Raw genomic sequence first — 22995 nt, 5'->3', positions numbered from 1 at the left:
GCATATCAGTCCCACCTTCTTCTTATGCTAGTTTTATTTGTCGAGCGTATTGATAGATTTTGTGTGGTTCAGTTTGAATAACCGTGTCTTAAAATAAGTACACGTGTTGCAGCTATTGTTAATTAATGTATGATTGCATCTGTGATGTAATAAACTGATAGTGGATAGCATCATCTTCGAAACTCCAAGTATTCATGAACGATTTTCATTCCTCACGCGTTCTAGGTGATATATATTTCTCCGTACAGATTTACTATATCTGCGGAATGGTTTATCTATAGTATGTATCAGCTAGGGTAAGAAGAAGATATTACCATTGGCTTAAGAATCGCCGCGATCATTTCGTTTCTGATGGCCTACCAAACAGCTGTTCGAGTTTTCACTACAAACACCATAACAGAAAAAAATCCTTCAACTACTTTGTAATTCACATATAGGACTGATACGCGGGTATCTTTCATATAGGACATCCATGGTTTGCTTTTTTTCGTATTTCACCGAGCAAACTTGCGATTTTTACAATTATTTCTTGAAGTACAGTAACAATAATCGATATCGATGAAGCTAATTAAAATGAAAAAAAGCATTGGAACTGCTTCATTTTTTATCAAAAACATCCTAATACCAGCAGAGCCGTAGCGTGGGATTCTGGCGTCCTTGGTGGGGTTTCAGTTTAGCGCCCCTTGGTATTTTTTTGGTCTTCCTCTTTAACTGACCTTTCGAAAAATAATTTAAGGAGGCATTGAGGTTTCCATCGCGTTTTCTAACTAATTTACAAAAATTCTGTTCTCGAAAACGCGAAAGCAAAATGTATTGACGTTTTTTGCATATGCTAAAACACGCTTAAAAGCTCAAAAAACATGTTCAGTATCATGCGAAAATCTCTTTTCGATTTCCATCCGGATCGATGAAGTTGAAATGCAGTATCGATAATTGGGGCTCGTATGATCATCGTAAATGAAAATTCAAAAAGAGTCTTAAAGCATATTTATTTTCTCAAAAATCATAAACCAAATGGAAATTTTGGATGGAATGACAACATGTCTTCTGCAAAATTTATAAAGTACTTTCCTCTACAACTTTGTCGAAGACAGCAAAGCGGTTCAAAAGATAAATTTTTATATACTACTATGATCAATTTTAAAAAATAATATTGCCAAAAGCCAAAAAGGCGGTTTTTGTTCACACAAACATTGTAGAAAATTTAAAATCGCTAATATGGATAGTTCTGTCTCTAATGAATTAATTACCTCAAAACGCTGTTTTGAGTTTTTGAGTTCGAATATTGTGACAGCAGTTGGAGTTAGAACCTTATTATAGTCGCCTCAATCAAAAACGGCATTAATATTTGGACACTTTATTCTGTAGCAGCAACTGTAGTGGTCGGACAGGGAATATTTCGACACTGAATTGTTTGAAAATACACGTATTCCAGTGGAGAAATTGTTTTGCCACGCGTACTTGAGCTGGTGCGACAAAAGTGTCGTTTTGCCACGCGCATTATTGAAATAGTAGTTGTAGTAGATGGAAGACGAGAAAATAAATTTTATCCTACAAATCACACATCGAAAATCCACACACCGACCTGGTCGTAAAGCTGAATATCGCCGTTTCTGTGGATTCCCGGAAAACGTTTTTACGCAGCGTGAGGTATATCCCCAGTAAATCCAAGTTTATTTTCGCCAATAAACTCGCCCGGAAACTGATGTTCTGACAAAGAATGGGTTGCCACCCCTCCGAGTTTGACCCGGAGACTCCGGTTTTCGGAAGCGATCTCCACGCCTCCGGGTTTTACATCAATTTCTCCGGGTTTGGTGGGAAGAAGTGCACTTTTAATTTTTGTGGAATTATTTTATTCTTTACAAAATATTTAAAAAGTTAACTATTACTCTGGTTCAGATTTATTTTGTCCGACTAACTCTTCGTTTCAAGGCGGCGAGGATGAGTTCACCAAATATTTCTGATTTCTTTCACAAAGCAATGAAAATGATAAATAAATCAAATTTACTCCAAATTAAGGAAAGTAATATTTCGCTATATGCTAGAATTGAAATGTCACTAAGTCGCTCAAAATGGCGTAAAAAAGTTAAGTTATACTAACTTCACCGTTAGTGGTGCTGCACAAAGGTATGGCAGATTTGTTCCAATCCAACTGGCTAGAGCAACATCACACGAGTTCTTCCGGTGTTGTTGCTACTCCTGCAGCGACCCTTAACTGTTGGCTTGAAAGGTGAGTTTTACCCCTTTGCTGCGACCTCTGGTGATGAATATCCGACACCACAAAGTGCTTCCCATGCGATACCGCTGCCCTGCCTCCTTTGCTTGCCTTTCCTGTTATTTGTGGAGGAGAGAAATGCTCGTTCCACTTATCCTCCACAGCGAGAGTAGCTGGTGCTTTTATATTCTATACACTTAGTCGGGGAAGTGAAATATTACACCTGATTAAACCGACAAAATCGTTCTCAAACGTGAACAATTTACAGCTTTACTCTAACATAGTAATAAAAAGCAATTAAACTGCTCAAAAATACCGAGCAATCGCTTTGATCCAAATTTCTGTCTAGTTCCACCCAAAATCCACCTCCCCCATTCGCTGGTCTGTGAAAATCAACGGGTCAAAGTCTCTCCAGAGGTGGCAACCCTCTTATAAAAGAAATGTATAGAATTCGCTCAAACTTTCAAGATTTTTTCCGAGGCCCGGAGGGCCGAGTCTTATATACTGCTCGACTCAGCTCGACGATTTGGGACAATGTCTGTGTGTGTGTGTGTGTGTGTGTGTCTGTGTGTGTGTATGTAACGGACGAATTCTCATTCGTGTTTCTCAGCAATGGCTGAACCGATCTTATCCAAACCAGTTTTAAATGAAAGAACTAAAAAACAGTAAGAACGCTATTAATTTGTTTTTGATTCTGATTTTTATTTTCCAAGATATGAATGTTTGAATGTGTAAAAATGGCGTTTTTTGCAGTTGTTTTGAATTATCTGCCGAAATTGACAATGTAGATTAACAATTTATATGTTTTTAGACAACTTTAACGAATGCCTTTCGAACAAGCTATAGATTGTTGAAATCGGACTATTATCAAAAGAGATATTTAACATTAAATGCGGACGAAAGATTTTTATCATTTCCCATTGCCAGAAATATGACCAAAAACATGTAATCTATTATTAACGCCAAAACGGCTTATTTTAGTATCTTCGGAGAATTTAATGGAAGCAATATGCCCTTTCTTTTGGTATTGTGCTTTTGCTGATTAATCGAGTGAGATATTTTCACAAATTTTCTTGGAAGTGATTATATCGAAATAATGCCTTCAGCAAATTTGTAGCTCTTACTTTTGCGGATAACTTTACTGAAGACTTTAAATATCTATTTTGAATACTTTAAAAGTTATGGCTTGTTGTTTGTGGATTACTCTTTGTCGCCTATTTATTGTTCAATATAGTAATAATCCATTGAAATAAGCCAAATATTATTTCGATAAATCGAATTTTGTATTTCAATTTTCTATCTACAACCGCTAGAAATAATCACCGAACACTTCCAAGTTGTCTGGAAGGAACTTGATAACTTATCAGTGCAAAAATGTTCATTTGTGCGAACCTTCTGACTGCAATTTTTCTAAATTATGACCATCGGATCGATCTGAAACATATCGGAAAATGAAAAGCGAAATAAATAACTCCAAGCAACGGCGTAACCAAGAGAAGGTTTTGGGGTTTAACAGCATACAACCCCCCCCCCCCCCCCCCACCACACCCAAAAAATATTGGATTAAAGTTGAAAATTTATTGATGCAGACTGATTTAATTCAATATTACAATAACAATTATCTGATCCGTAGATTGATAACCTGTTGTTGTAAACATCATGAGGACTTTTGATAAATTGACGGAATGGGGTCCTGATATGTAACTGATCTATTGGTCTTGATTTCACAGTTGTCTAATTGCATCAACATCAAATTCCAGAGTTCTGTAATCAATCATAATCCTCAGATTTATTTTCAAATTGGTCTCGTTTTTGTAGAGATGTACTGTAATAAGGGTCTTTATTTAATAGGAAGTGAAGTTAAAATTGATTTAATGTCTGTGAAACAGAACTGCTCACCAAAAAAAAATGCATAACTTTCAACATTTGCTAAAAATGTTTTTGCCTTTCTCATTCACTCTAAAATTCGTCAATCGAATCCCGACCCGGAGGGCCGAGTGTCATATGCCAATCGACTGAGTTCGTCGAGATCGGAAAATGTCTGTGTGTATATGTATGTGTGTGTATGTGTGTATGTGGAAAAAAATGTGACCTCTGTTTCTCAGAGATGGCTGGACCGATTTGCACAAAGTTAGTCTCAAATGAAAGGTACAACCTTCCCATCGGCTGCTATTGAATTTTTTATTGATTGGACTTCCGGTTCCGGAGTTACGAGTTGAAGAGTGCAATCACACAGAAAATTCCCATATAAACTGAAATGAAAAATTTTCAAAATCAAAGTTGTATTTTTTATGCCAAATGACTTTAAAATGAATGAAACATTGAGATGTTTGACAAAAATTGACTTTTTTGGACTTTGGTACATTTTTGCCTTTCTCACATAGAAAGGTTATGCAATCACTCTAAAAATCGTCAATCATACCGGCCCGGAGGGAGTAGGCAGTGAGGGGTTGCTACTTTAAAATTAAAACTAGTTTAAAATTTCTTAACAAGTTGAAAATTTTCGGCAGGACCTGGACCTCCCGGATCTTTCTTCATGATCCGCCGCTGGTTTCAAGCGATGTTTCAGTATCACATAGTATCTCAAGATCGTGGCTGTCGATCCGTTGTATGTATTTGCAAATCGTACTGAACATGAAATTTTCATTTCCACCATTGTATTGAACATAAGCAGCCACGGAATCGTAGTCTGGACAAATGAGAAAAGCACAATTGCACCACTAGGTGGATTAAGACAGGTTTTTTTGGGAATGCGTCGTTGAGTTGAGACGAAAACGTATTATGATTAATAACGAGGATAACACTTTCCGAATGTAGAGAGAAATTTATGAAAAAAAGACGATTTCCATCCGATTCTAGCAGGTTCAGATCGATTTTGATGAGCGTTTTATTTTTGTTGTATGACCAATTATATGTATAGGTCAAATGTTTAAAAACAGTAATTTAAGGTCAAGGTAGCATCATTTTGAAACCGCCAATTTCGGAGGTTTAGTATCTTCGATGAGTTTTACAAACGTTAAACAGCGCATCATTTGATAAAATAATTTTGACGGTATATCGTCCAAGAAATATTTATGGTGAATTTTCTCAGGTTAATATTCATGACTACAATAAAGTCTCAACAAATTCGCTAAAGACACGAACTCTGTTACTATTTTCTGAAAAATTAATTCTGCATAATTTTAAAACTTCAAAAATTACGGTTTCGGAATTATGCCGTTTGGACAGTATGATCGATTTTCACCAAACCCCCACCAAACCGAATTTCTGGCTTCGCCGCTGACTTCAAGTAAGTAGAAACAAAGTCGTTCTACACTCGTTCACAAGAAACTTCTTCGAATGCTGAATATCTATTGCAATGCATTGAAACCCCGATTTTATCAGCCAAACATGAACATATGTTTGATGGGCTCTAGCAGACGAACAAGACTAAATTCGAGTAAATCCTTTCTTGTGCATGTTTTCCTTATCATGAAGATGGAAATATGCAAAAATAAAAAGTTCATCATAATCAGAAATAGTTATCAGACTCATACTATGTTGCGTTTCGGCTTCGCCTCATCAGAAACCGACACTAACGTATTGTCGGAATAGATTAGCGCCGGCTTGACGCAAATCCCTTAAAACTAAAACACACTATGTGTTTCAATCAAACGACTGATCAAACGTGATGTCCCGTTAGAGCAGAAGTTCTGTTTATGCCGATGAGACACAAGTGAAGCCGAAACTTGTCTTGGCTTAGCAGGCCTATGCGAAAGCACTATGCTATATTTCACCCTAAGGAGGAAAATTTGGTAAAAACCAAAATTTCTCACTAGGGTGAAAATTTGTTGGTATAAACCAGTCTTTGTACAGGAGGGCACAAATCCTTATTTCATACTATGTTGCGTTTCGGCTTCGCCTCATCAGAAACCGACACTAACGTATTGTCGGAATAGATTAGCGCCGGCTTGACGCAAATCCCTTAAAACTAAAACACACTATCAATTCAATCAAACGACTGATCAAACGTGATGTCCCGTTAGAGCAGAAGTTCTGTTTATGCCGATGAGACACAAGTGAAGCCGAAACTTGTCTTGGCTTAGCAGGCCTATGCGAAAGCACTATGCTATATTTCACCCTAAGGAGGAAAATTTGGTAAAAACCAAAATTTCTCACTAGGGTGAAAATTTGTTGGTATAAACCAGTCTTTGTACAGGAGGGCACAAATCCTTATTTCATACTATGTTGCGTTTCGGCTTCGCCTCATCAGAAACCGACACTAACGTATTGTCGGAATAGATTAGCGCCGGCTTGACGCAAATCCCTTAAAACTAAAACACACTATGTGTTTCAATCAAACGACTGATCAAACGTGATGTCCCGTTAGAGCAGAAGTTCTGTTTATGCCGATGAGACACAAGTGAAGCCGAAACTTGTCTTGGCTTAGCAGGCCTATGCGAAAGCACTATGCTATATTTCACCCTAAGGAGGAAAATTTGGTAAAAACCAAAATTTCTCACTAAGGTGAAAATTTGTTGGTATAAACCAGTCTTTGTACAGGAGGGCACAAATCCTTATTTCATACTATGTTGCGTTTCGGCTTCGCCTCATCAGAAACCGACACTAACGTATTGTCGGAATAGATTAGCGCCGGCTTGACGCAAATCCCTTAAAACTAAAACACACTATGTGTTTCAATCAAACGACTGATCAAACGTGATGTCCCGTTAGAGCAGAAGTTCTGTTTATGCCGATGAGACACAAGTGAAGCCGAAACTTGTCTTGGCTTAGCAGGCCTATGCGAAAGCACTATGCTATATTTCACCCTAAGGAGGAAAATTTGGTAAAAACCAAAATTTCTCACTAGGGTGAAAATTTGTTGGTATAAACCAGTCTTTGTACAGGAGGGCACAAATCCTTATTTCATACTATGTTGCGTTTCGGCTTCGCCTCATCAGAAACCGACACTAACGTATTGTCGGAATAGATTAGCGCCGGCTTGACGCAAATCCCTTAAAACTAAAACACACTATGTGTTTCAATCAAACGACTGATCAAACGTGATGTCCCGTTAGAGCAGAAGTTCTGTTTATGCCGATGAGACACAAGTGAAGCCGAAACTTGTCTTGGCTTAGCAGGCCTATGCGAAAGCACTATGCTATATTTCACCCTAAGGAGGAAAATTTGGTAAAAACCAAAATTTCTCACTAGGGTGAAAATTTGTTGGTATAAACCAGTCTTTGTACAGGAGGGCACAAATTCTTATTTCATACTATGTTGCGTTTCGGCTTCGCCTCATCAGAAACCGACACTAACGTATTGTCGGAATAGATTAGCGCCGGCTTGACGCAAATCCCTTAAAACTAAAACACACTATGTGTTTCAATCAAACGACTGATCAAACGTGATGTCCCGTTAGAGCAGAAGTTCTGTTTATGCCGATGAGACACAAGTGAAGCCGAAACTTGTCTTGGCTTAGCAGGCCTATGCGAAAGCACTATGCTATATTTCACCCTAAGGAGGAAAATTTGGTAAAAACCAAAATTTCTCACTAGGGTGAAAATTTGTTGGTATAAACCAGTCTTTGTACAGGAGGGCACAAATCCTTATTTCATACTATGTTGCGTTTCGGCTTCGCCTCATCAGAAACCGACACTAACGTATTGTCGGAATAGATTAGCGCCGGCTTGACGCAAATCCCTTAAAACTAAAACACACTATGTGTTTCAATCAAACGACTGATCAAACGTGATGTCCCGTTAGAGCAGAAGTTCTGTTTATGCCGATGAGACACAAGTGAAGCCGAAACTTGTCTTGGCTTAGCAGGCCTATGCGAAAGCACTATGCTATATTTCACCCTAAGGAGGAAAATTTGGTAAAAACCAAAATTTCTCACTAGGGTGAAAATTTGTTGGTATAAACCAGTCTTTGTACAGGAGGGCACAAATCCTTATTTCATACTATGTTGCGTTTCGGCTTCGCCTCATCAGAAACCGACACTAACGTATTGTCGGAATAGATTAGCGCCGGCTTGACGCAAATCCCTTAAAACTAAAACACACTATGTGTTTCAATCAAACGACTGATCAAACGTGATGTCCCGTTAGAGCAGAAGTTCTGTTTATGCCGATGAGACACAAGTGAAGCCGAAACTTGTCTTGGCTTAGCAGGCCTATGCGAAAGCACTATGCTATATTTCACCCTAAGGAGGAAAATTTGGTAAAAACCAAAATTTCTCACTAGGGTGAAAATTTGTTGGTATAAACCAGTCTTTGTACAGGAGGGCACAAATCCTTATTTCATACTATGTTGCGTTTCGGCTTCGCCTCATCAGAAACCGACACTAACGTATTGTCGGAATAGATTAGCGCCGGCTTGACGCAAATCCCTTAAAACTAAAACACACTATGTGTTTCAATCAAACGACTGATCAAACGTGATGTCCCGTTAGAGCAGAAGTTCTGTACTATGTTCTGTAACATAGTATGAAATAAGGATTTGTGCCCTCCTGTACAAAGACTGGTTTATACCAACAAATTTTCACCCTAGTGAGAAATTTTGGTTTTTACCAAATTTTCCTCCTTAGGGTGAAATATAGCATAGTGCTTTCGCATAGGCCTGCTAAGCCAAGACAAGTTTCGGCTTCACTTGTGTCTCATCGGCATAAACAGAACTTCTGCTCTAACGGGACATCACGTTTGATCAGTCGTTTGATTGAAACACATAGTGTGTTTTAGTTTTAAGGGATTTGCGTCAAGCCGGCGCTAATCTATTCCGACAATACGTTAGTGTCGGTTTCTGATGAGGCGAAGCCGAAACGCAACATAGTATGAAATAAGGATTTGTGCCCTCCTGTACAAAGACTGGTTTATACCAACAAATTTTCACCCTAGTGAGAAATTTTGGTTTTTACCAAATTTTCCTCCTTAGGGTGAAATATAGCATAGTGCTTTCGCATAGGCCTGCTAAGCCAAGACAAGTTTCGGCTTCACTTGTGTCTCATCGGCATAAACAGAACTTCTGCTCTAACGGGACATCACGTTTGATCAGTCGTTTGATTGAAACACATAGTGTGTTTTAGTTTTAAGGGATTTGCGTCAAGCCGGCGCTAATCTATTCCGACAATACGTTAGTGTCGGTTTCTGATGAGGCGAAGCCGAAACGCAACATAGTATGAAATAAGGATTTGTGCCCTCCTGTACAAAGACTGGTTTATACCAACAAATTTTCACCCTAGTGAGAAATTTTGGTTTTTACCAAATTTTCCTCCTTAGGGTGAAATATAGCATAGTGCTTTCGCATAGGCCTGCTAAGCCAAGACAAGTTTCGGCTTCACTTGTGTCTCATCGGCATAAACAGAACTTCTGCTCTAACGGGACATCACGTTTGATCAGTCGTTTGATTGAAACACATAGTGTGTTTTAGTTTTAAGGGATTTGCGTCAAGCCGGCGCTAATCTATTCCGACAATACGTTAGTGTCGGTTTCTGATGAGGCGAAGCCGAAACGCAACATAGTATGAAATAAGGATTTGTGCCCTCCTGTACAAAGACTGGTTTATACCAACAAATTTTCACCCTAGTGAGAAATTTTGGTTTTTACCAAATTTTCCTCCTTAGGGTGAAATATAGCATAGTGCTTTCGCATAGGCCTGCTAAGCCAAGACAAGTTTCGGCTTCACTTGTGTCTCATCGGCATAAACAGAACTTCTGCTCTAACGGGACATCACGTTTGATCAGTCGTTTGATTGAAACACATAGTGTGTTTTAGATTTAAGGGATTTGCGTCAAGCCGGCGCTAATCTATTCCGACAATACGTTAGTGTCGGTTTCTGATGAGGCGAAGCCGAAACGCAACATAGTATGAAATAAGGATTTGTGCCCTCCTGTACAAAGACTGGTTTATACCAACAAATTTTCACCCTAGTGAGAAATTTTGGTTTTTACCAAATTTTCCTCCTTAGGGTGAAATATAGCATAGTGCTTTCGCATAGGCCTGCTAAGCGAAGACAAGTTTCGGCTTCACTTGTGTCTCATCGGCATAAACAGAACTTCTGCTCTAACGGGACATCACGTTTGATCAGTCGTTTGATTGAAACACATAGTGTGTTTTAGTTTTAAGGGATTTGCGTCAAGCCGGCGCTAATCTATTCCGACAATACGTTAGTGTCGGTTTCTGATGAGGCGAAGCCGAAACGCAACATAGTATGAAATAAGGATTTGTGCCCTCCTGTACAAAGACTGGTTTATACCAACAAATTTTCACCCTAGTGAGAAATTTTGGTTTTTACCAAATTTTCCTCCTTAGGGTGAAATATAGCATAGTGCTTTCGCATAGGCCTGCTAAGCCAAGACAAGTTTCGGCTTCACTTGTGTCTCATCGGCATAAACAGAACTTCTGCTCTAACGGGACATCACGTTTGATCAGTCGTTTGATTGAAACACATAGTGTGTTTTAGTTTTAAGGGATTTGCGTCAAGCCGGCGCTAATCTATTCCGACAATACGTTAGTGTCGGTTTCTGATGAGGCGAAGCCGAAACGCAACATAGTATGAAATAAGGATTTGTGCCCTCCTGTACAAAGACTGGTTTATACCAACAAATTTTCACCCTAGTGAGAAATTTTGGTTTTTACCAAATTTTCCTCCTTAGGGTGAAATATAGCATAGTGCTTTCGCATAGGCCTGCTAAGCCAAGACAAGTTTCGGCTTCACTTGTGTCTCATCGGCATAAACAGAACTTCTGCTCTAACGGGACATCACGTTTGATCAGTCGTTTGATTGAAACACATAGTGTGTTTTAGTTTTAAGGGATTTGCGTCAAGCCGGCGCTAATCTATTCCGACAATACGTTAGTGTCGGTTTCTGATGAGGCGAAGCCGAAACGCAACATAGTATGAAATAAGGATTTGTGCCCTCCTGTACAAAGACTGGTTTATACCAACAAATTTTCACCCTAGTGAGAAATTTTGGTTTTTACCAAATTTTCCTCCTTAGGGTGAAATATAGCATAGAGTTATCAGACTACATCAAGGGACTGGAAGAATATTTTAACAGCTTCAGTTTATTATAAAGACAAAAAATTGCCCGATTTAGCCAATGTCCCCATTTTGTCAGCCTAAAATACACCATGAGATTGATAAAAATGGGTCTTTATTGCATATATTATTCACTGTGTTTCACATTAATAGGTACATTTCATTTTTGGGGATTTTTTTATTGCATCGAACTACAACAATTTTTAGGTAGCTTTCAAGGGGTTATTTTATAGACTTCTTCCAAAATTCGGCGAACCTATTCCAATTCGTATACCAATTAATTGGTATACTTAAGGGTTTATATGTTGCAGATAGAGAAAATACTGCAATTTTCAGCTTTTTAATGTAGAATACATTTAAGCTTTCAATATAGGGGTCCCGTTTCAAAATATCGGCTGCGGCGCCGCGTCAGATTTTGAACGTTAATAACTTTTATCATACTTAACAGAATGATTTGATTTTTAGGCCAATTTGTTGCAAATATGTTCCTCTATGCTGTATTAAAATTTGAAGTATGTATAACATGCACTAATAACAAAAAATTGTGTTTTGAAAAATCTTTCGAAAACGACTCGGAAAAGTGAAAATTTTCAGCCCATCCCGCACAGAGCCGTCAAAATGGTGGACCAACCGAACAATAAAATAATGAAAAGTTTATATATAGGTCCACTACATGTTTGTTCCTATGGTTATTCGCATTGGGTTGCTTGACGAGAGCAGTTGGTGGGGGAAAGACGGCATATTCCTTTGGTTAGGCCATTAGAAGCCGGACGGAAAGGAAAGGCTCATGCACGGCACGAGAACGAGCGAGAAAGCGATAGTAGTGCATATTAGCGCGATTATATAAATATCTGTCGGTCGGTTTTTCTCATCATTCGTATTCGTTCAAGCACTAGCAAGCAGCCAGTCCACCGAAGGAAAGCAGTTGGCAATGTCGACGGCGGAAAAAGTGCCCCAGCTACTGGTGACTCATCGCAACCCGATCAGGAACTGTCGACCTGCAAGAATTTCGCCCCAACTAAAGGGCAACAGAGAAACTAATCTGTGTTCTAATAAGAGTTAAACGGGCTCACCGTGTCCGCGGGGAGTGCGTCTGAATTATGCTCCCGCAATAAAACAATAAACGGTTCTTTATAGGACCAATTAATTGTGTTCTAATAAGAGTTAAACTGAAATTTACATTTTATGGTGTATAACAAATAATTTTCAGAAAGCTATATAAGAAATACGATGTGTGGAAAGAAAGAAAGAGAATTTAAATTATCCTCTCGCTCGTTTTCGTGCACTGCTTTTCCATTCCTTTCTGCTGCTACTACAATCATAACTAAAACGAATGTGCGTGTTCTCCCACCATCTCATGGCCAGTGTTGCCACAATTGCATGTCGCTATAACAATTTGAATTATTTTATTGATCCTCTCTAGTATTGATAAAATATAGAATATGCAAAGTACACTAGTCGCATGCTTTTATTCGAACTTTTTGGCAGCCTCCGTTGATTAACTGCATAAATCGATTTGTTTGTGCAGCTCCTTGCTAGTAGCAAACTAAATAGCCTTTATCAGCGCTAACAAATAAGACAAAAGAATTTAAATTTGTGAAAATCTTCTCCTTCCTTCTTTTAAAATCTGCAACATTCTTTGAAAATATTGAAAATGTTGTTATTGAAAAACTGAACATGCAAGTTTGCTAGCACTGGCCACTAAATTGAAGGCGATGGAAGGACAGAATATTCGTTTTGGTTATGCTAGTATTGGTAGCCGAACGGAAAGGAAAGGCACAGGAATGGCACGAAAACGAGCGAGAGAGCGATAGTAGTGCTTTCTCGTGTTTTCATATATGAATATTGGTCGGTCGGTTTTTCTCATCATTCGTATTCGTTCAAGCACTAGCAAGCAGCCAGTCCACCGGAGGAAAGCAGTTGGCGATGATGACGGTCCGCAAAAGTGCCCCAGCTACTGGTGGCCCATCGCAACCAACTACCGATCAGGAACTGTCGCCGTGCTAGTATTTCGCCCCAACTAAAGGGCAACGGAGCAACTAATCCGCTGGCTAACATTCCAGCGTCTGGTTCGTAAGGTTGTGTATTACTTCAAAGTCGAGCTACGCTTACAAAACTCAGCCGTAATGAAGCCAGTGATGCCTACTTGGTCGGTTTGTGGGAGTGGGCGTAAATTACAATAAAAGCAACGGTTCTTTTCAGGACCAATCAATTGTGTTCTAGTGAGAGTTAAACTGAAACTTTCATTTTAAGGTGTGTAGCAAATTTTCAACAAGCAACATAATACGTTGTGTGGAAAGAAGTAGCTTGCACACGGAACAAAAATTTAAATTATCCTCTCGCTCGTTTCGTGCACTGCTTTTCCATTCCTTTCTACTGTTATTATCAGTATTACCAAAACGAATGTGTTGTTGCATGTGTTTAAGAGAAACGTTGAAGTCGCATGCTTCTATTCAAGCTTTTTGGCAGCCCCCGTGAACTAACTGCATTAAATGGTTTTTTTGTGCAGCTCCGTGCTAGTAGCAAACAAAATGGCCCTACTAGTGTCTGATTCGTGAGATTGTGCAAGATTTCAAAGTCGAGCTAAGTTTATAAAGTTCAGCCGTAATGGTACCCGAAGAAGCCAGTCTTGTCGTTTTGTTCGAGGCTACAAAACAGTTCGCCAGGCACGTAACTATCATGCCAAAAATATCCAACGATCCAGCGCATCACCATCAACACCAACGCCGATACCAAAGGTTCTTTTCAGAACCACCATTATTACCATAGAGAATTTTTTGAAAATTTCCCATTCAAACGTGATTCTGTTGAATATTATTAGATTTAAATTAATGTCTCGAATTGAAATCACGACGCTCCGGTTATGTGACAGACATTACCCACCCATCTTTTTTTATTGTGACCACGACTAACGGTTTAATATAGACACCCCATTTCAATATTTCTGAAGGAACAGAAGGTCGAGTTTGGAAAGTTTGTAACTTTCATTGTACTTAACCAAATTACACAATGTTCGCACCAATGATTCAGAAATATGATCAGGAATCTTCTGTTAGATTTGTAAGTATGTATAATTTACATGAATAAAGAAAAATTGATTTTCAGGAATCAATTATTATCTGTTCTTCCATTGGCCAGTACTACGCGACTTCCTCATGCTAACAATTAATTTCATCGTTGGCCATCTCCCTCACCAAGGCCAACAACGCCAACAAAACCGGTCCTTTTCAGGACCACCATCATTTTTGTAAAGAATAATTTGAAATATTCGCCCAAATCACCTTTTGTCCGAAAATTCCAATGAGTATCAAAATATTTAAAGAACGTGTTCCTTATGTATTCTACATCTCTCCGGTTATGTCGCAGACATTACCCACCCATCTTTTTTTTCTTACACAATATTACGAAAGCTTATTAAACAATTTTTCCTAATAAGTTTGTGAAAATTATAAACTATTTGAAATTTTTTAATAGTTTTATTTTTTATTTAACCGTGACTTTTTAATAAATAGTGACCTTCACAACGTAGCCTATTTTTCATAGCTTACGGTGAGCACGATCTCTCGAATTGCTGAACTGAAAATTATGGAATAGAAATTAATGTTTAGTATTCTTTACAGATTTAACTCGCCGCGCAGATAGCTCTGAATTAGACCCGCTGGTGCCCTAAGACGATTTCGCTAGATTTTCAGAGCACTGTGCACCCATTGCATTAACGCAAGTGACGAAAGGTTATCGAAAAGATTCGTGAAAATGAAAATTCCAGTAATGATGATGATTTTCCCAAACGGTTCGTTTTCGAGAGGTTTTTATTTATTCTTTGGCATTAGGATTAGCGATAATAATTCAAATCAAGGATACTACTGGGAAGTCACCTTTAAAAAAAGTCGATGTCGAAGTAAAATTTGGAACTATGCACGCATGCGCTTCAGAGATAGCGTGATATCAGGAGCTGCGATTTCATTTCAACGCTTTTTTGTGAAAAGGGCAATACTTACAAATGTAAACATAAGGCTTTTTTCATACATGCGAATGAGGGCTTTGAAACGCTACAAATTAACCTAAAAATTTTGATTCTAAGATATTGCTTTCTTAAACTACAGCAAAAAATACAACGGGCGCAACTGTATTTTTGTTTGTTTATTTAAAGTTTCGCCCTCCACGCTCCATGCAAACAAACAGGGCGATACTTTTTTTGCTAGCAGTTTAGAGGCGAAACAGTTATTTTCGTATTTTTTTAGGATTATCAAGTTGATACCAAACTGGAACGGTAGTTATTGTAAAAAAACCGTAAGGGCGATACTTCAATGCTGATGGTGGGACCGAAAAAGTAAACAATCGCCAAAGGGGCGATACTATCATTTTGTCAATTTCAATAGCAAAAAAAATTTTAATTTAATAATTTCAAATACTTTATGAAGTTTTGGGTTTCGATCACTGAATCATGCAATCTAGGATGTAAAAAACACAATAGTTCTTAAATAGGAAATAAAACCAAGTCTGGAAATATTCACTGTTGATTTTCTTTGAATGGTATCACTGCTAGTATCGCCCTTTTCAAGAAAAAGCGTTGATTTCCTAGTTCTCAGTCGCGTTGGAAATTTGAGTAAAGTATAAACTTCAAATCGATTAAAAAAAATCGATTTTTTTGGCTCAGTACAATATATAACCCCTTTAGGAAAATTCAGTTTTCCCACCACAATTTAGATATTTTATTTTATGGGCCATTTTTTCGCTTTCCCATTGATTTGGTGTGAGACTTCTAGCACTGATGTTGTCCTATGCTGATTTGAGCGATTCTCTGAGTCCTACCACTATCCCATGTAGTATGTGTTATCAAAAACATCGCGAAGCATCATGTTCTAAATGTTCTCAAACGATATAATATCCGAAGAGAGTGATAAGAGTTATAAGAAATGTCTCATCACACTGTTAGGTGGATTGAAAGCGTTTTTTTTCCTCTGATTTGCTTTCTTTCCTATTCTATTCTTTTACTCTATCTTGTAATCTAATAATAAGACACATTCCCGTTCATACAATGCTCTGCCCTCGTGCTTAAATGGCCGAGGGCGAAATACCATCTGATGTTATCATGGAAGTTCCTGATCCCCCTAATACGCACATTGTCCCCCGTATAAAGCAATACCCTCTAGATTCCTCTGGGCCATGGGTACTGTCGAACCGGGGAGAAACCGGTAAATATATTGAAACTTTCTCGGGACTTGACAACTCAGTTCCCGGCGGTTACTCAGATCACATGTGTTCGGGTAAATAAGATACGAGTTATAGCGAATGATCTCGGCCAGGTAAATATTTCTTGCTGTGAGCACTTTACGCGGGAATTTAAAGCCTACGTGTCTTGTATGGCCGTAGAGATCATTTGGGTTGTGTCAGAACCGGCCCTGACGTGCGAAGAACTGTTGGAGCACGGGATTGGCTGTTTGCGGTGTTACCTATCATTCCAAAACTACTTAACCCATTTCTTTCATACTTTGCACGCACATTCTATGTAAATATACCCAAGCCCTACGTTGAGTTTTCGAGATAAATTTTCCATTAAGGGGTTTTTTTTACTCATTTTAAATAAAAATTTCTATTTTTCACAAAAAGTTTCGACTTTTTTATGAGTAAAAACACCCTCATTTGAAAAATTAACTCAAAAACTCAACGTAAGGGTTAGGTATTTTTTTACGTAGAATGTGTATGAAAAATTTAAAATAAATCGGTTAAGTAGTTTTTGAATGGCGGGTAACACCGCAAATCGTGTTCTTCCAGAGACGTTCTACAAAAAGCTTCGTCACCGAGTCGTTTGTCGATTTTTTGCATAAAAAAATTACAGCATGTTATTGAAATGATAAATGATAATGTGCAAAACTTTTGATCAATTCGCTTAACGCAAAGTTCTAAAAAGATCGCTAAAAAATGTTTTTTTCTCACGCTGAAAACCCTCTCTACTCCCCTCTTCAAATTATCTTCAACTTATCGCTATCACAAGCAAAGTTACCTGAGTGTTGGAAAACATCAGTTATGATCTCAGTTTTTAAGAAAGGCGATAAGCAAAATGTAGCAAACTACAGAGGCATAACGTCGCTTTGCACGGGTTCCAAATTGTTCGAGATTCTAGTAGGACATGTTCTCCTTAGCGAAGCCAAGTCATACATATCAACCGAGCAGCACGGATTTTTCCTGGTAGATCTACAACTACAAATTTAAATCAGTTCATTTCGCATTGCATTAAAAACATTGAAAAGGGTGCACAAGTAGACGCCGTGTATGCCGACCTTCGATTATGTTGATCATTCACTGCTGCTAGCAAAGATTTAGTGACTGTGAGCGCCACCAAATTTCATTGAATGGCTTAAATCATATCTTAGAAATCGGTCCCTCTCTGTGAAATTAGGAAACAGTGAATGCTATAGCCTTAGGGGAACTGGGGCAAATCCGACACCTTAAGCGCAATCATTTTTCTAAAATACCACAAAGCTCCAAAAATTGTATAATTTTTTCAGCGTTTAAAAAAATTGGATTCATTAAAAATTATTGGTTGCCAAAAATGGAGAAAAATAACATTTTAAAAACGCTGCGGGTAAGGCCGACACCCCGAAGCTGCATAAGCGACACCCTTGTTAGCTTTCTTTTTGTCTAATTTTTTCATTAAAAATGTGTTGTGTATGTGTGATAAAGTGTAATTATGTGTATATGAGTATGTGTGATGCAAATGCATGCCTTCGGGAATTTCATCGCGTAGAAAGAGGAAGAGCATATGAATGTGTGGTGCGAATAAATAATGTTCAACACTTGGTTTGTATTACGGTAAAGATTTCCCCCTTAATCGTTTCAAGCTTTAACCCTAGAACGTTGCACTTGCGTTTTCCACCTTAGAACGTTGCACTGGGGTAAAAATGTACCCCACGCGTTTGAACGCAATTTTCGCAGGTAAAATTGCAAACAAAGGATATGTATAATACATCCTTTTCTTCATTTTTTAATTGCTAAAACAGCTGCGTAAGCGAAAGTACGGAATTTATTGAATCAATGATACATAAATTGGTTTGAACAAAATAAAAATTGAATAAATCGCGCTTTTGGCATTTTTCATAAACATTACTATAACTTTGCGAATTTTCAACCAATTTAAAAAAATTAAATGATTCTAAAAGTTGAAAGAAGGGTCTAGAAACGGTATAAAATGGAATTTCAATAGAGCCGATATCAAGCTCGAGAGAGAGTGAAAGAGTCGGGAGAGAGAGAATAAACTAACTCACAGCACAGGTTCATTCATATGCAATTCTCCTCAGAACATTTTCGTGTAGGCTGTGAGTAAATGGGATTTATAACATAACAAATTTAATCGAATAATTTCATCACAAGATGGAGTAATTTCGAAAAAACGCGGTTTTAGTTTTCAGTACACTCGAAGTGTACATAAGAAACGTTACGGCAGAATTGAATATTTGAACATTTATATATTGCTTTCATCTCCTATTTATTAGGATAATCTAGAGTGGTGAAATAAATAAAAAAAATGGTTGGATCTATATTCAATTTTCTCGAAGTATACAAAGTATATGAAGACTTTTTTCATTAGGTCCAATCTGCAAATGAGAGCCCCCTTTTTCGCTTTCTCTTTCGCTTATTACTGCAAAACCATAAAAGTTTTAATCATTTATCAGTATCAGGCATTGCATTTATCGCTCATATGATAGTTTGCTACTGCGACAATAAAAACTCACATTTTCACACGAAAAGTTTTTGGCACTCACACAACTTCTCCGGAGAAATACAACGTGTTATTTCTCCGCATAAATAAAACAGCCGGAGAATGAGTGAATGAGTTTATCACGGTATCCTTTTTCGCTCGCTGCTTTCCTGCCGTTATTCCAAAACACGAAAATACAAGTCTATCATATTTCTTTGCCGCTTTTCTTTATAATTAAGTGTATTTTTTGAAGTTTTTATTGATTTCCACGAAATTAAAATTTTATCACCTTCTCCGGTGAGAAGGAAAAAGTCAAATAAATTTTATCCGGAAAATCATTCTCACGCTTTTTGTGGTGACGGAGAATTTTGCGACTCATCTTATCTCGGAAAAGTTGGACATCGGATAAGCTTCTTCTCGCGTGAGCGAGAGAGAATTACAATGCCTGATCAGTATGTTTAGAAAGACCAAGGGTTTTTCTACCTTATTATGCAAACAGTTCAAGGAAAATCAGAAAGGTGATCGAGTAATTCGCGGAAGAGAAAGTAAACAAAGAGAGGCTCTCTTTTGTAGATTGGACCTATTGAAAAAGTCTTCATATATACTTTCCATCAACAATGTCTATCTGAGAACAGCGTCTCGTATGTAGCATAAAGTAGCCAAAGCTACAAAAATTGGGTAATCTGAATTTTGTTTCTCGCAAAAACTTGATTCGTAAAAGAAACTTTATATATAGTGTTATGGAGAATAAACTTCTTAGGGGGAGGTTATTTTTTATTTTGGACTTAAATTAGGTAAAGTTTGAAATTGTTTGCGGAATACCTAAAAGACGTAAAAACTTTCGGCGATTTCCGTCTGCGAATCCGCGCGAAGCATGGTCCGAAAACTACGAGCCTGAAGTGAACTGAAAACAAAGATTAATACAATTTATTAAAAGTCGATAATTTCTTAAAGGTAATGAAATTCTTTATGACTTATACCTAAAAGTAGTATTAATAATTATTTATTTATAATTTTACAACGTTAATCAAATGAAAAAGAGGCTTTATTTTATAATCAAAATATTTATTATGCAATCAATTCATTCCAATTAGGTATTAATCGTACAAAATTTCATTAACTTTACGAAATTACAATTATTTTAGAATAAATTTTTGGGACCATGTATCGCGCCTAGTGGCAGACGGAATTCGCCATATTGAAGCCGCCAATTAAAATTTCACCCAGATAATGCTTTTTACGAAGTCTTGAACAATGAATGTATTTAATCATCAAAACCGAAGATTTCTTAACTATGGCAAAGCCCCTTTTTTATCAGCCCATTAGTGAATTTTAGGCTGATAAAACGGGTACATTAACAAAATCGGGACATATATTTTTCTTTCTTTTTAACAAACCGACGCTCTTAAAATATTTGTCTTTAGTCCCTAAATGAAGCCTCATAACCATTTCTGATTATTTAGTTAATATTTCCCTTAAGGGTTTCAGAGCAAAATTCAAAAAAAATAATTTATTTTTGCATATTTCGGATCTCTAAGATAAGAAAAATATACTCAAGTAAGGTTTTACTCGAAATCAGCTTAGTTCGTCTGTTTAAGCTCATCAAACTACTAACAATCAATCGGATCTTCACTGTACTCCACAAAAAAAAATTTTTTTTAATTTTTGATTGTACAGGTTTTGACCTTAGGGTCATTCGCCTCTTTTCTGGTTAGAGAAACCTTTTTTGGAAAAAGCTCTAACCCTATGTGCGGGGTTGGGAATTTTACCCACGTTAGCTGCATACAAGGTATAATCGATCAACCTCAAAAAGAAAAAAAACAAACTTTTCTTTATTTTCTTCCAAAAGATAAAGAACATCCAATTCAGTCTTCAAATGATTACATATAGAATCTTTTACGCGTAAATCCATAAAATAATTATAATAAAATTCATAACTCATTAAAATTCAGAAAATGTCTGTAGTTACTCCTATATGTACATTATTTAACATACATCGTTCTCGCAGACAGCTAAATCGATTGTTACAACCTTCCCCTTAAAGGAGGGGCTAATCAGTTATAATGCATGTTTAACATACTGATAGGAAAGAAAAGTTCTCGTGGTCAGAAACAATCTAATAAAAAGTCTGATGATCTGATACATTTTGCATAAGCGGTCCAGGGTTGGGGTAATTCAAACTTCTTCTTCTGCGTTGAAGTATTTATACACAAAAAATTAAGAGATCGAGCCGTATCATCTAAAATATGCACAATTGATCAGGCTTTCAAGCAAAAAAATAAGTCCAGCTAGTCAGTGAACACATTTCAGAACAATAGCTCATAAACCCTTACAGGGGCGGATCCAAAAAATATCGGAGCGGTCCGAAATTTCGATTTTGAAATGTTTATTGTACAATACCTAATATACAGTAACCTCATTTAATTAAAATCATTTTTGGTGGTCTAGTTTGATTTGGAACGAATTTGAGTTTAAAATGAATTAAAATAGAAACTACTTTAAAATTTCTCAACAAGCTGAAAAAATTCGGAAGGGGTCCGGACCCCCAGGACCCTTCCCCTGGATCCGCCACTGAACACTTCCTAGGTCGGAATTACCCCGGGTTACCTAGGCCTTTCTCATAGACCGACTGGATACTATATTGCTCTCATATGCACATCTTTCTTTTCAATAAGTTTGCTAGATTTATAACTCAACTTGTTACGAAAACAGCATTGCAATAAAATTCTGTTATTTCATTTTGATCGGATATGTGTATGAAAACTTCTAAATGCTCAACTTAATGTAATACACAAAACTGTGATTATATATGATCTATTTGATGGAAGCACTAACAAAATTCGATAGTAAATTCAACAATAGCTCACGATGATAGAATACATATAAAAGTACATTAAGTGAAAATCAGATAAAATGTCAGTTTAAATACAATTTATAATATTTCAAATTATTCGGTTCGGTTCATCAAAGTCAATACATTCTAAAATATGGTTCTTCTATCTTGTAGAACCCGAATTGCAACGTAGAAGTTATATGTTAGTATTGAACAGAGCTGCATACAGTAATTACCTATAATTTGCTTGCAAAAATTGAAAATACCACCATCGTTATTTTGTTCTGCAAAAATTCTTACTGACGATGGCGGTAATGTGTATATTTGCACATTCAATTTCTGTTTCCGACTCTGCACTTGCCAGGATAGTTTGAATTAGACCTGTAGACTCAATAACCCTGTCTTAAGCAATGCAATGTGCCAAATACTTGAAAAAGAAAAAAAAATTATGAACATTGGCAGTTTAAAAACGCTATAGTATCGTGTGGTTATTAGTTTGCAGAGAATAAAAAATATTTCTTTATCATATTGTTATAGAGCGAAAAATGGCGATAATTTCATTGCTATCAACCTTATCCATTTTGACTTTTCATGCAACGGCTCGTGATTATGGTGAGTGGCCAATGCTTGATCAAATTATATTGAGAGGACTGCCCAATGCTATGGGCGGTGGACCTGCTGCAATGGTTGGTAGTAATACCGACACACATTATTGGATGCGCGATAATTTCATTCCAAATCACTGCATCTGCATACGTTCGAACGCTATGCATCTGGTAGCCTTTTTATCTACTGACTGTTAATCCTGCAGCCAAACACAACACACATTCTTACAAAAAAATTCTCATGGGTGGCGAAAATCGCATTCGCATGAAAATGCTGCCTCCAGATTCAGCGAGCGTGGCGTTCGGAAGAATTTGCTTCATCCATCGAACGAAATGCCGTGTGAGCAAGTCTAAGCTAGATTGTGCCAGCCTTTACTCAACAACGCCACTCATCAAACATTGTATTCATCGCATGAACAGACAGCTGGGGATGAACAAACTATTATGAGATTCGACGTGTGCATCATCACAGCACAAAGCGAAACAGGAAAAAAGCGACGTCCACTCAGCAATCAACAAGCTTGGCCAAAATCCAAAAAAGTGAATTTTTGCATCAAAAATAAAAATTCTATTTTTAATTTTTCCTATAGTTTATATGGGAAATTTCTGTGTGGCCGCACTCTTAA

The 22995-nt window shown here is 37.4% G+C and overlaps 1 protein-coding gene across 6 annotated transcripts in view; it reads right to left on the bottom strand.

Moving 5' to 3' along the window:
- Positions 1-22995, bottom strand: part of LOC131693096 (mitogen-activated protein kinase p38b-like) — a 130729-nt gene that overhangs the window by 87445 nt on the left and 20289 nt on the right. The gene's annotated exons all lie outside the window — the stretch shown is intronic.

This window comes from Topomyia yanbarensis, chromosome 3, assembly GCF_030247195.1.
Source record: "Topomyia yanbarensis strain Yona2022 chromosome 3, ASM3024719v1, whole genome shotgun sequence".
Classification (NCBI taxonomy): Eukaryota; Metazoa; Arthropoda; class Insecta; order Diptera; family Culicidae; genus Topomyia; species Topomyia yanbarensis.
The sequence above is the reverse complement of the archived record's forward strand: the minus strand, read 5'-3'. Positions and strand labels throughout refer to the sequence as shown.